Raw genomic sequence first — 12,803 nt, 5'->3', positions numbered from 1 at the left:
AATGTTTGTGCTTGCAGAATTTAGGAAAGCAGAATAGGAAGAAAAATGGGTAAGGCTGATGGGTAGACTCAAAAACATTATTGTACTAAAGAGAAATTATATTAGCAATTAGTGTCAATGTAATTATCAAGAATCTAGATGAACTTGATAGCACCTAACTCAGGGGTAGGCAACCTCGGCTCTTTTATGACTCATGGACTTCAACTCCCAGAATTCCTGAGTCAGCATAGCTAACTAATGCATGACAGACAGACAGTTCTTCAACAACTATATCTTCCTACATATCTCCCTGCTGGTTTGCTTGTCAGTCTGTTTGGGAATGTTGAATTTGTTGTGACTCATGAGTACCAATTTGTTCACAATCTTCAGATGAACTCAATTTGTTTTTTCTTGCCTCTTTTCAGAGTCCCCCAAAACTTTTCTGAGCAGCCATCTATTTTATGAGCCACATTTACTTCATCGTTGTACATGCAACTCATCTAAAATAAATATGTTTATTGTGCCGAGTCTTTTCTTCTAAAATATCTGCTGTCAGGTGAATATGTTCTTCTACTTATTTATGCTATAGTACAATCCTGTTTTGATCTACTCAGTTATTAGACATAATTGGAAACAATACAATGAAATATATCGTAGGAGTTTCCATAAAATGTCAACAAAAATCCTCAAAACTATTGCCGAATTAACATCTGTAGAAATTCTCAGTCATCCAGATCATGGTTGTCCCCAAAGTTTGTGTGTGTGTGTGTGTGTGTCTTTTAGGCAGAAAACCATTTTGATCTGTGTATGTATAAATTGGATCAAAAATTTCTTTAGTCTTTCTGCCATTATTTAAGGTGAAGATTTTGTAATCTACATTTAATAGTGATATTTCTCTATAATTTTTTATTTGCATTAAATCAGAGTCTTCTTTGGGTATTAAAGTAATATTGGCTTTAGTCCATGTATTTGGTATTTTAGCTTCCAGGAGAATTTCATTATACAGTTCTTGCAGGATCGGACTTAATACATCTTGTGGTGATTTATAAAACTCTGCAGGTAATCCATCTGGGCCAGGAGTCTTATCTTCTCTTTTTTTTTGCCTTTTTATACCCTCTATAATCTCCATCATTGATATTTTTCCATTTAATATGTTTCAAATATTCTCTGGAATTTTTGGTAAGTCTGCTGTTTAAGTACTGCTGTATTTTTTCTTTTGAAATTTCCTCTGCCTTATAAAGTATGTCATAATAATCTTTAATATTTTTTAATTATATCATTTTGAAACGGTAATTCACCTTTTGGATCTTGCAGCTTGTTTATCAATTTTTTCTCTTTTTCTTTTTTCAGTCTATATGCTAACCATTTCCCTGGCTTGTTGGCATTTTCAAAAAAGTTCTGTTTAGCCCTTTTAATCTTTTGAGCCATTATTTCCATCTCAGCTAAATTTAATTTATGTTTTATTATCTCCATTTGTTTCTTAAATATTTTTATTTTGTGGATCTATTTGTAATTCTGATTCTAACTATTATGTCGTGGGCTCTGATGAGCAGGAACGAGGACACGGAGATGAGTGCAGACAAACTCATACTTTATTTAAGCAGAAACTGTACTGAGAGATTGGAGTCACCCTGCTTCAACATATAGCCAGGCCCTATGGTATTAACCAATCAGATCTAAACCATGCTTGCTGCCCAAAGTTGACCAATTGCAGGACCGGAGATGTCCTGTCTGAATTGCTGGAGAACCGTTAGTTCTCCAACAACGCACGTGGTGATATTCCAAAAGCCCAGTACATAACTCTAACTTTCTGAATTCTTCCTTCAACTTTAACTGTTGTTGTTTCTTTTCTTTATTCTTTTTAGTGATATAAGTTATATCCAACCCTCTGAAATATGCTTTTGCCGTATCCCACACATTTGAAGCAATGTTTCTTCTTTCTTGTTTATTTTGAAGAAAAAAATCCATTTCCTTTGTCAGTAGTTGTAAAAAAAAATTTCTTTCAATATAGATTTGTTCAAGGACCATCTTAATTTTTTCTTAGTTCTTCTCCAAGTCATCTTTATTGGGTTATGATCTGCACAAATATTAATTTTTATCTCAATTTCCTGTATCATCGTATTAAGTTCCAAAGATGTCTATAAATAAAAAATTATAGACAAATATCACTATTAAATGTAGGTTACAAAACCTTCACCTTAATAATGGCAGAAAGACTAAAGAAATTTTTGACATTTATACATACAGACCAAAATGGTTTCCTGCCTAAAAGACAGATAAAAAATAATTTAAGAATGATACTTGATGTGTTAGAGTACTATGAAATTAATTCAGGGAAACAGATGGCTTTAATATTCCTTGATGCACAGAAAGTATTTGTCAATGTAAACTGGCAATTTATGTTTCAGCAATTTGCAGAAATAGACTTTGGAAAAAACTTCATAAAATGTAATCAAAACATTTCATTGTAAACAAACAGCCAAAATAATTATAAATGGAGATCTGGTGGACATGCCCTAAAGCAAAAAGATTTTGGGCTAAAATACTTTTATGGTTGGAGAAAATGACTAAAAAACAAATAGAATTTAAACCAGAATTATTTTTGTTAGGAATAATAGGAGTTAATTATGACAAAGATTGCAGATCTTTAAAACTACACGTACTAACGGCAGCAAGAATTGTATTTGCCCAACATTGGAAAAATGAATTCTTACCAGCTGAAGAAGTACTAATTAAGAAAATTCTAGAGTGTGCAGAAATGGATAGATTGACTTTAAAGATAAAAGAGAAAGAAGACTCAGTGTACTTTAGAACATGGAATAATTTCTATCAACGGCTGGAAAAACGAGTTAGAGAGAAAGGAATGTGATATGTAATTTTGAATATATATTATCAAGAAGAAGGCTATTGAGTGATTAACATATTGTTTATGATAATTAACTATTATCTATTATTGTTTGTTAAACACATGAACCCAGACATTATGCTGTTTGGTAAATATTGAGAATGTTATTTGGAAAAACCCCAACCCCAGTCCTAACCCTAACCCAAACCCAAATCCCAATCCCAACTCCACCTTATTCCTAACCCTATAAAAACTAATTAAGTATATATATATATATATATATATATATATATATATATATATATATATATATATATATATATATATATATATATACCCCTTCATGGATTACTGCCTTGTCGTGGCGAAGGGGCTTGTGTAATTCAATGAAGCTATGAGCTATGCCGTGCAGGGCCACCCAAGACGGACAGGTCATAGCCGAGAGTTCTGACAAAACGTGATCCACTGGAGAAGGAAATGGCAAACCACTCCAGTATCTTTGCCATGAAAACCCTATGGACAGTACCAAAAGGCAAAACGATATGACGCTAGAAGATGAGCCCCTCAGGTCGGAAGGCGTCCAATATGCTACTGGGGAAGAGCAGAGGGCTAGTACTAGTAGCGCCAGAAAGAATGAAGCGACTGGGCCAAAGCCGAAAGGACGCTCAGCTGTGGATGTGTCTGGTGGTGAAAGGAAAGTCCGATGCTGTAAAGATTTTTTCTCCATAGGAACCTGGAATGTAAGATCCATGAATCAAGGAAAGCTGGACGTGGTCAAACAAGAGATGACAAGAATGAACATCGACATCTTAGGTATCAGCGAACTAAAATGGACAGGAATGGGTGAATTTAATTCAGATGACCATCAGGTATACTACTGCGGGCAAGAATCCCTCAGAAGAAATGGAGTAGCCTTCATAGTCAATAAAAGAGTAGGAAAAGCAATACTGGGATACAATCCTCAAAATGACAGAATGATCTCAGTTCGAATCCAAGGCAAACCATTCAATATCACAGTAGTCCAAGTCTATGCCCCAACCACCAGTGCTGAAGAGGATGAAATTGACCGGTTCTATGAAGCCCTACAGCACCTTATAGAACTAACACCCAAAAATGATGTCCTTATCATCATGGGGGATTGGAATGCTAAAGTAGGAAGCCAAAAGATAACCGGAATAACAGGCAAGTTTGGCCTTGGAGTACAAAATGAAGCAGGGCACAGGCTGATAGAATTTTGTCAAGAGAATACGATGGTCATAGCAAACACTCTTTTCCAACAACCCAAGAGACGGCTCTACACATGGACATCACCAGACGGTCATCACAGAAATCAGATTGACTATATGCTCTGCAGCCAAAGATGGAGAAGCTCTATACAGTCAGTAAAAACAAGACCAGGAGCTGACTGTGGCTCAGACCATGAGCTTCTCCTTGCAAAGTTTAAGCTTAAACTGAAGAAAGTAGGGAAAAGCACTAGGCCACTCAGGTATGAATTAAATCATATCCCTGTTGAATATACAGTAGAGGTGACAAATAGATTTAAGGAATTAGATCTGATAGACAGAGTGCCTGAAGAACTATGGACAGAGGTTCGCGACATTGTACAACAGGTAGCAACCAAAACCATCCCAAAGAAAAAGAAATGCAAGAAAGCAAAATGGCTGTCTGAGGAAGCTTTGCAAATAGCTAAGGAAAGGAGGGAAGCGAAAGGCAAGGGAGAAAAACATAGATATGTCCAATTGAATGCAGAATTCCAGAGAATAGCTAGAAGAGATAAGAATGCCTTCTTAAATGAACAGTGCAAAGAAATAGAAGAAAACAATAGAATAGGGAGGACCAGAGATCTTTTCAAGAAAATTGGAGAGATGAAGGGAACGTTTAATGCAAAAATGGGCATGATAAAGGACCAAAATGGCAGGGACCTAACAGAGGCAGAAGAGATTAAGAAGAGGTGGCAAAATTACACAGAAGAACTATACAAGAATGAGCTTAATGTCCCTGATAATCACAATGAGGTGGTCACTGACCTCGAGCCAGACATCCTAGAATGTGAAGTGAAGTGGGCCTTAGAAAAGCTGAGCAACAACAAAGCTAGTGGAGGTGACAGTATTCCAGCTGAGCTATTCAAAATCTTAAAAGACGGTGCAGTAAAAGTGCTACACTCAATTTGCCAGCAAATTTGGAAAACTCAACAGTGGCCACAGGATTGGAAAAGATCAGTTTACATTCCAATTCCAAAGAAAGGCAGTGCCAAAGAATGTTCAAACTATCGCACCATTGCACTCATTTCTCATGCTAGTAAAGTCATGCTTAAAATCCTACAAGCTAGACTTCAGCAGTATGTGGATCGAGAACTACCAGAAGTACAGGCAGGATTTCGAAGAGGCAGAGGAACTAGAGATCAAATTGCCAACATACGCTGGATCATGGAGAAAGCTAAGGAGTTCCAGAAAAACATCTACTTCTGCTTCATTGACTATGCTAAAGCCTTTGATTGTGTGGATCATAACAAACTGTGGCAAGTTCTTAAAGAGATGGGAGTACCAGACCATCTTATTTGTCTCTTGAGAAACCTATATGCGGGTCAAGAAGCAACAGTGAGAACTGGACACGGAACCACTGATTGGTTCAAAATTGGGAAAGGAGTCCGGCAAGGCTGTATACTGTCGCCCTGCCTATTTAACTTATATGCAGAGCACATCATGAGAAAGGCAGGGCTAGATGAATCAAAAGTTGGAATTAAGATTGCCGGAAGAAATATCAACAACCTAAGATACGCAGATGATACCACTCTAATGGCAGAAAGTGAAGAAGAACTAAAGAGCCTCTTGTTGCGGGTGAAGAAGGAGAGTGCAAAACTTGGGTTGAAACTTAACATTAAGAAAACCAAGATCATGGCATCTGGCCCTCTCAATTCCTGGCAAATAGATGGGGAAGAAATGGAGGTAGTGACAGATTTTATTTTCCTGGGCTCCAAGATCACTGCAGATGGGGACTGTAGCCAAGAAATTAAAAGACGCTTGCTCCTGGGGAGGAAAGCCATGGCAAATCTAGACAGCACACTAAAAAGCAGAGACATCACCCTGTCAACAAAAGTGCGTATAGTCAAGGCTATGGTCTTCCCAGTTGCAATGTATGGCAGTGAAAGTTGGACCATAAGAAAGGCTGAGCGCCAAAGAATTGAGGCCTTTGAACTATGGTGCTGGAGAAGACTCCTGCGAGTCCCTTGGACTGCAAGGCGATCAAACCGGTCAGTCCTAGAGGAGATCAATCCTGACTGCTCTTTAGAAGGCCAGATCCTGAAGCTAAAACTCAAATACTTTGGCCACCTAATGAGAAGGAAGGACTCACTGGAGAAAAGCCTAATGCTGGGAAAGATCGAGGGCAATAGAAGAAGGGGACGACAGAGAATGAGGTGGCTCAATGGAGTCACTGAAGCAGTAGGCGTGAGCTTAAATGGACTCCAGAAGATGGTAGAGGACAGGAAGGCCTGGAGGAATGTTGTCCATAGGGTCGCGATGGGTCGGACACGACTTCGCAGCTAACAACAACAAACATATATATATATATATATATATATATATATATATATACTTAGAATTAAGTATATATATATATACTTAGAATTCTTCCTTAAAGAACATTTTATTCAGGAAACAAAGAATCGGCACTACATAGTTGAACCCAAAACTGGTTTCCCTTCCCCCAGATACAAAGTAACAAATTGCAACTCTCACCCCCAAGAAGCAGTCATAAATCACATTCTCCAATTAGCCTGAAAAGCGGGCTTTCTCCCCAGCTCCTCAGCCCACCAAAACATTATCAATTCATCCTTGGCTTCCCACAATGCAGCATTTACTATTATGGCTAGCTGAGCTTAGCATTCATCCCAACCCCCCTTCTGCACCTAATCTCTAAAGAAAAGAAAAAGCATGTTAAAAGCAAAAAGAGAAAATGGCTGTGATTTTCATTAGTTGTCAGAGCGGAAACATCCAATGTTTACAGCGTTGAAAAAAGGGTTATTAATCTTGTGACTCTTGAACTTGAATAACCAAAAACTCTTTTAGGCAAGTCTATCCGGTATTCCACTGAGGCTTCCTAAAATCACTTCTTCCCTATGCCCAGAAAAAAAACGTCAACCTGATCTCATCATGATCAAAGGAGAGCAATTTTTTGAGGTCAAGGGTATATTGGACTCTAGCACGCATCAAGGCAAAACCCAGAATTTGGTGGCATGGAAAGATTTCCCTCCCTCTGAAATTGAGTGGGTGTGTTCCAAACATATTAAAGCATCTAAACTTAACAAGAGCCATTAATAATACCCAGATAAACCTCATTGACTGTCAGATTAATTATGCATTTGTATTTGTTTCTTCCCCTTCTCTTTTTTTTTCCCCTACAGGACTAGCAACTCTGACAAGGGGGGGGATGTAAGTTTTGCCATCTTTGGCTTGCTGCATTGTCAACATCCTCATATCAAAAGTTAGGGGGAGGGGGCAAAATGGGCAATAAACATTTATGGGGAGGGGACAAAGACCAGGGCAGCATACAACCAGTTTGTGCCAGTACTCAAGACCATGCACCCTGGGAATGGAATGTGGATCGCTCCAAACATCTCAACGATTCTCAAAATAGCTAGATAATAATAATAATAATAATAATAATAATAATAATAATAATAATAATAATAATAATAATAATAATAATAATAATAATAATAATTTTATTTGTATACTGCCGTTCTCCCGAAGGACTCAGGGCGGTGAACAGGGCAAACATATAAAAATACAAGAATACAAATACATTAAAAGAGATTAAACAGGTACCCAGAAACTAACAACAATGAATTAAAATACATTAAAACCATATTAAAATCTAAACCCATCACCCATCAGGCCAGGCCGGCTTGTTTGAACAAGTAGGTCTTCAGATCGCGTCGGAAGGAGCGAAGGTCGGGCGCCATCCGGAGCTCAACCGGCAAACGGTTCCACAATTCCGGCGTGCCCACAGAGAAGGACCTCCCCCTGGGGGCCACCAGGCGACATTCTCTGACTTCCATTAGCTGAAGATGAACAAATTAAAAGGGGGAGGGCTGGGGGAGGGGAAAATTTTGTAACCTTTTGTGTGGGAATCTTAATTTCTGGCCTAACTTTACTGCAACCAGGAACCTTTAGTAAAAGAACCTATCACTTCATCTAAATGGAGTCGAGGGTCTTTCTTTCCTATGGGATCTCACTGGGGCAGGTCTGGCAAAATGTCTTCAAGGAAAACCAAGTCCAGTTACCTTTTGAAAAAAGCAACTTAGGGATATTGCCGAAATAGAACTTCACATGGCCAAAACCAATATTCCTACTGGTGAGGGCTGTGAGGAGGAAGTGTGGTACAATGGTTTAATAACTAGAGTGCTATGGATTTGTCGACCAAATTTCCAGTCTTCTTTTTCCAGCTACTCCCAACTTCCCAAAAGTTAATGTGACCAATTAATATCCAGTGCTCATTAATTCACAATCAATTTTCATTTATCCATTTCTCTGCAAAGTTCAAGGTTTTCCTGATCATTCTGACAGTTCCATAAATAACTATTCCTATCAGCCCTCATTCCTTGAATTTAATTTTCAGAAAGCACTGTTGTACAAGCAATTCCTTTAGGTGTTCCTCCTTTTTTGATGTTGTTCAAAAGGATCACCCACTGAGAACATTCTTGCAGCGTATGGACAAAGAATGGCTGTAAGGAAAACCTCATGAACAAAGTCTTCCTCCTGCAGAAATAAACACTGAGCTCATGGATATTCAGAGAGGGTGATGTCATCAGAGCAATGTTGACTCTTCCCACATATTTGGGATTTAAAAAAAATTCACATGGAAAGTTAATTGAGTCCTCTAGAGAGATGACAGAAGGAGGGATTAAGAGAAACAACTGGATCAGTGACAGGAAGGATATCTTTAAGATCAGTGAGTATAAACTTAATGAAAATAATTAAAATTATTTTTTTAATCTCATACCCCCTTATGTTTATTCCAGATTGCTTCTAGGAGATATATATAGCTGTATCCCATAAATTTTGTACAGTAGTATCTTCTTTTCTATTTTCTTTGAAGAAGAATTCCATTTCTTTCTTTGTTAACTCTATAAATTCTTTTTCCTTCAATATGAAACACTTTAAAGTCCATCTTGGCCCTTTTTGTATTCCTTTCCAGGTCATTTTCAAGGGATTATGATTTGCCCATATGCCTGTTTCTATTTCAAAGTCCTGAACATTCATTCTCAAATCGGCAGTCATCCAAATCATATCAATCCTTGACCAGGATTTCTGACTATTTGAATAAAAAGTATATTGCAGTTTTTGTGGATTCACTTCCCTCCAAACATCTTGAATTCCGATTTCCTCCACCATATCAAAAAACACCTTAGGTAATCTTCCTCTTCCATTTTTCCCTGTTTTGTTACTTTTATAATCATTTTCCCATCTATTATTGCATTGAAGTCTCCTAGTAAACAAACATTTTGATACTCCATTTCTATTATTTTTCTATGTAGGTTTTTGTAGAATTTTTCTTGATTATTATTCGGTGCATAAATTGCCACTAGTAATATTTGCTTTTGATGCAAATGAATTTCTACCATTAAAATTCTTCCTTCTTCATCTGAATATACCAATTTAGAATCTATTGTCTCTTTAATATATAAAGCAACTCCTCTTTTTTCTGTTGTGCTGATGCATAATAAAGTTTCCCAATTTTTGAATATTCCAATAATTTATGATGCTGTACTTTTATATGTGTTTCTTGTAAACAAATTATATCCAAATTCAATTTCCATAATTTCCTAAAGATCTTATTTCTTTTAATTGGAGAATTCAGTTTATGTTTACTGAGAAGATTCCATTTTCTGTATCCATTTCTATTTATTTATATTTCGGTGTAATAGATCTAGTAGTCCTTTGTTCTCTAGCAGGTCCTTCTTCCTCACCCTTTTGGTCATCTTCCTCTTTTGGTTCTTCTGTTTGTGCAGTTGCTCCTTGCGTCCTCTCTTCTGGTTGTTTCTGCTCCTTATTCTCCCCTTGACTTAATTTTACTCCTTCATCTAGAATCGACCTATTCCTCACTTCAAAGTCTTCTGCTTTTCAAATTGAATCCAGTCTATACCTTGTATTGTTTCAGTTTATTAAGATACCTTCCGGCATCAACCATCTAAAATTTATGCCATTGGCAATCAATTTTGTAGTCAAAAAATGATACTGTCTTCATGTATCTCTAACTCCCTTAGGTATCTGCTTTAAAACCACAATCTCTTTATTTTTATATTGTATTGGTTCATCTCTAACTTTCTGTAGTACTTCATCTCTTGTTATCTTCTTTGTAAACCATACGTGTACTTCTCTTGGCAATTTATTTCTTCTCGCATAGCTTGAATTGAAATGAAAAATTTCATCTAGCACAAGTTGAATTTCTCCTCTTTCCGCTTTCAAAATCTCCTCCAAGATATCAATAATCACCTCTGCTATGTTTTCTTCTCTATCCTCAGGAATGTTTTGAAATCTTAAATAATGTTCCACTTTTTCCATCTCTAATGTCTTAATAGCGTTCTCTAATTTTTCATTTTCTTGTAATAACATTTCTATCTTTTTATCATTCTCATCTGTTTTTTCTTCAATTTTGTGTATCTTCTGTTGATTTTTATTATCATTTGATTCTGAGTTTCAAATTTTCCCTTTATGTCCAAAATTTCTTCATTTAATTTCTCTAATTTACTTTGTGTAGTCTTGTGATTATCATGCATTTCTAAATGATTCCTTTCCAAAGTCTCTTGATTCTTTAACATAAGATCTTGAAGAAATTTTAATGAGATCTGTTTTTCACTTTGAGCAGAACTTACTTTTTCCCTATGCAACATTGCTTCAATAGATCCCTGTGTTGTAGGGCTGGATTGTCCTACTGAAGGTGCAGAAGAAGTTTTCTTCATGAGTCTAGTAATGTTCAATCTAGTCATTTTACAGCTTACAATCTAAAGCCAAAACAACGTCTGTTTAAAATTAGCCCAAGTCAATAAAAGTAGCTTTAAATTTCAGTCTCACAACAAGGCAATTTATCATTGCAGGTGTCTTTTTGTCAAGGCCAACAACAACAATATATCAGTAATTTCGTTCTTCTTTCACCACTAGATATCCTCCTTGGCTTATTTATCAATGTCCAGTATTTTTAACAAAGAGTCTCTTCCCCCCATATCATTACTCGCCGCTCGTAAATCTTCTGGGGGTCTTTACTTTCCAGCCCTTTCCAATCAGGGGCTCAACATTTATAATCCTCAAGGAGAAGAAAAGAGAAAATCTTGCTCACCCAGCTTCAGCACACAGTTGAAATTCCGCTGATTTATGGTCCTTTTTGCTTCCTGCCAGAGACGCCTATGGCTGAAGATTTAAAACAGCCTTTTTCTTCGTTTTTCCAGATGGTCCTACAGTTCACTGTGATCGGGTACCCCCTGATCTGAGCTCCTGCAGTTTCCCACCTCCTTCATTGCCCCTCCAGGGCAATTTTCCGACCCTTTAAGGGTCACTAGATGAAGAAAAACCAAGCTGGAAAGCCAAGCACCGGCTTTTCCCAGTTGTCCCGACGGCTGCCAAACAGGAAGTCTTCCAAAGTTCTTTTAGCTCTTCTATGATATTCATGTGTGGCTTTTATTTCTGTAGGAAACCTGGAACCTTTGATCTTTGGACTGGATGACAACCCTGACTTGACTGCTGGACCCTCGATTGGATTTAGATTGATCTTCTGCAGGCTTCTATTAAAAACAAACAAACTTTTCGGGCAAGCTGCTTTTTATTTACATACCTTGTTCACCGTTTATCTCTAAAGTCTTGAAATGAAATGTAAAATTCCATTGCAACTGTGTTTATGTGTGATTAGAACCTGAAACAGGACAATAGTATATGCTAATAGCCTTGCAAAGAAAAGTTTAACTAAAATATAATGGTCTAATGTCCTACAAATACATTGAAATACAGTAGTACTTGGTGCTCAACTGCTTTGATACTCATTGAATTTAGTACTCAATGCATTTTGATGTGAAAATTTTGTTTCAGTATTCATCATTTATTTGATACTCAACACACAAATGAGAACTTGTCAGTGTCAACTGCCAACAACAGCAACAACAACAACAACAACAACAACAACAACAACAACAACAATAATAATAATAATAATAATAATAATAATAATAATAATAACAACAACAACAACAATAAAGTTGGAAGGGACCTTAGAGGTCATCTAGTCCACCCCCTGCTCAGGCAGGAAACCCTATAACATTTTGGACAAATGGCTGTCCAAATTCTTCTTAAAAACTTCCAGTGTTGGAGCATTCACTGCTTCTGGAAGCAGGTTGTTCCACTGGTTCATTGTTCTAATTCTCAGGAAGTTTCTCCTTACTTCTAGGTTGCTTCTCTCCTTGACTAGTTTCCATCCATTGCTTCTTGTCCTGCTTTCAGGTGCTTTGGAGAATAGCTTGACTCCCTCTTCTTTGTGGCAGCCCCTAAGATATTGGAACACTGCTATCATGTCACCCCTCACCCTTCTCTTCATTAAACTACACATACCCAATTCCAGCAACCGTTCCCTATATATTTTAGCCTCCAGTCCCCCAATCATTTTTGTTGCTCTTCTCTGTTCCCTTTCTAGAGTCTCAACATCTTTTTTACAATGTGGTGACCAAAACTGGATGCAGTATTCCAGGTGTGGCCTTACCAAGGCATTGTAAAATGATATTAGTACTTCACGTGATCTTGATTCTATCCCTCTGTTAATGCAGCCTAGCACTGTGTTGGCTCTTTTGGCAGCAGCAGCACACTGCTGCCTCATATTGAAGTTACTGTCCACTAGGACTCCGAGATCCCTCTCACAGTTACTACTATTGAGCAAGTTACCACCTATGCTATACCTGTGCATTTGATTTTTCCTGCCTAAATGTAGAACCTTACTT

This window comes from Vipera berus (genome assembly GCF_964194415.1).
Source record: "Vipera berus genome assembly, chromosome: 5".
NCBI classification, from domain to species: domain Eukaryota; kingdom Metazoa; phylum Chordata; class Lepidosauria; order Squamata; family Viperidae; genus Vipera; species Vipera berus.
The sequence above is the reverse complement of the archived record's forward strand: the minus strand, read 5'-3'. Positions refer to the sequence as shown.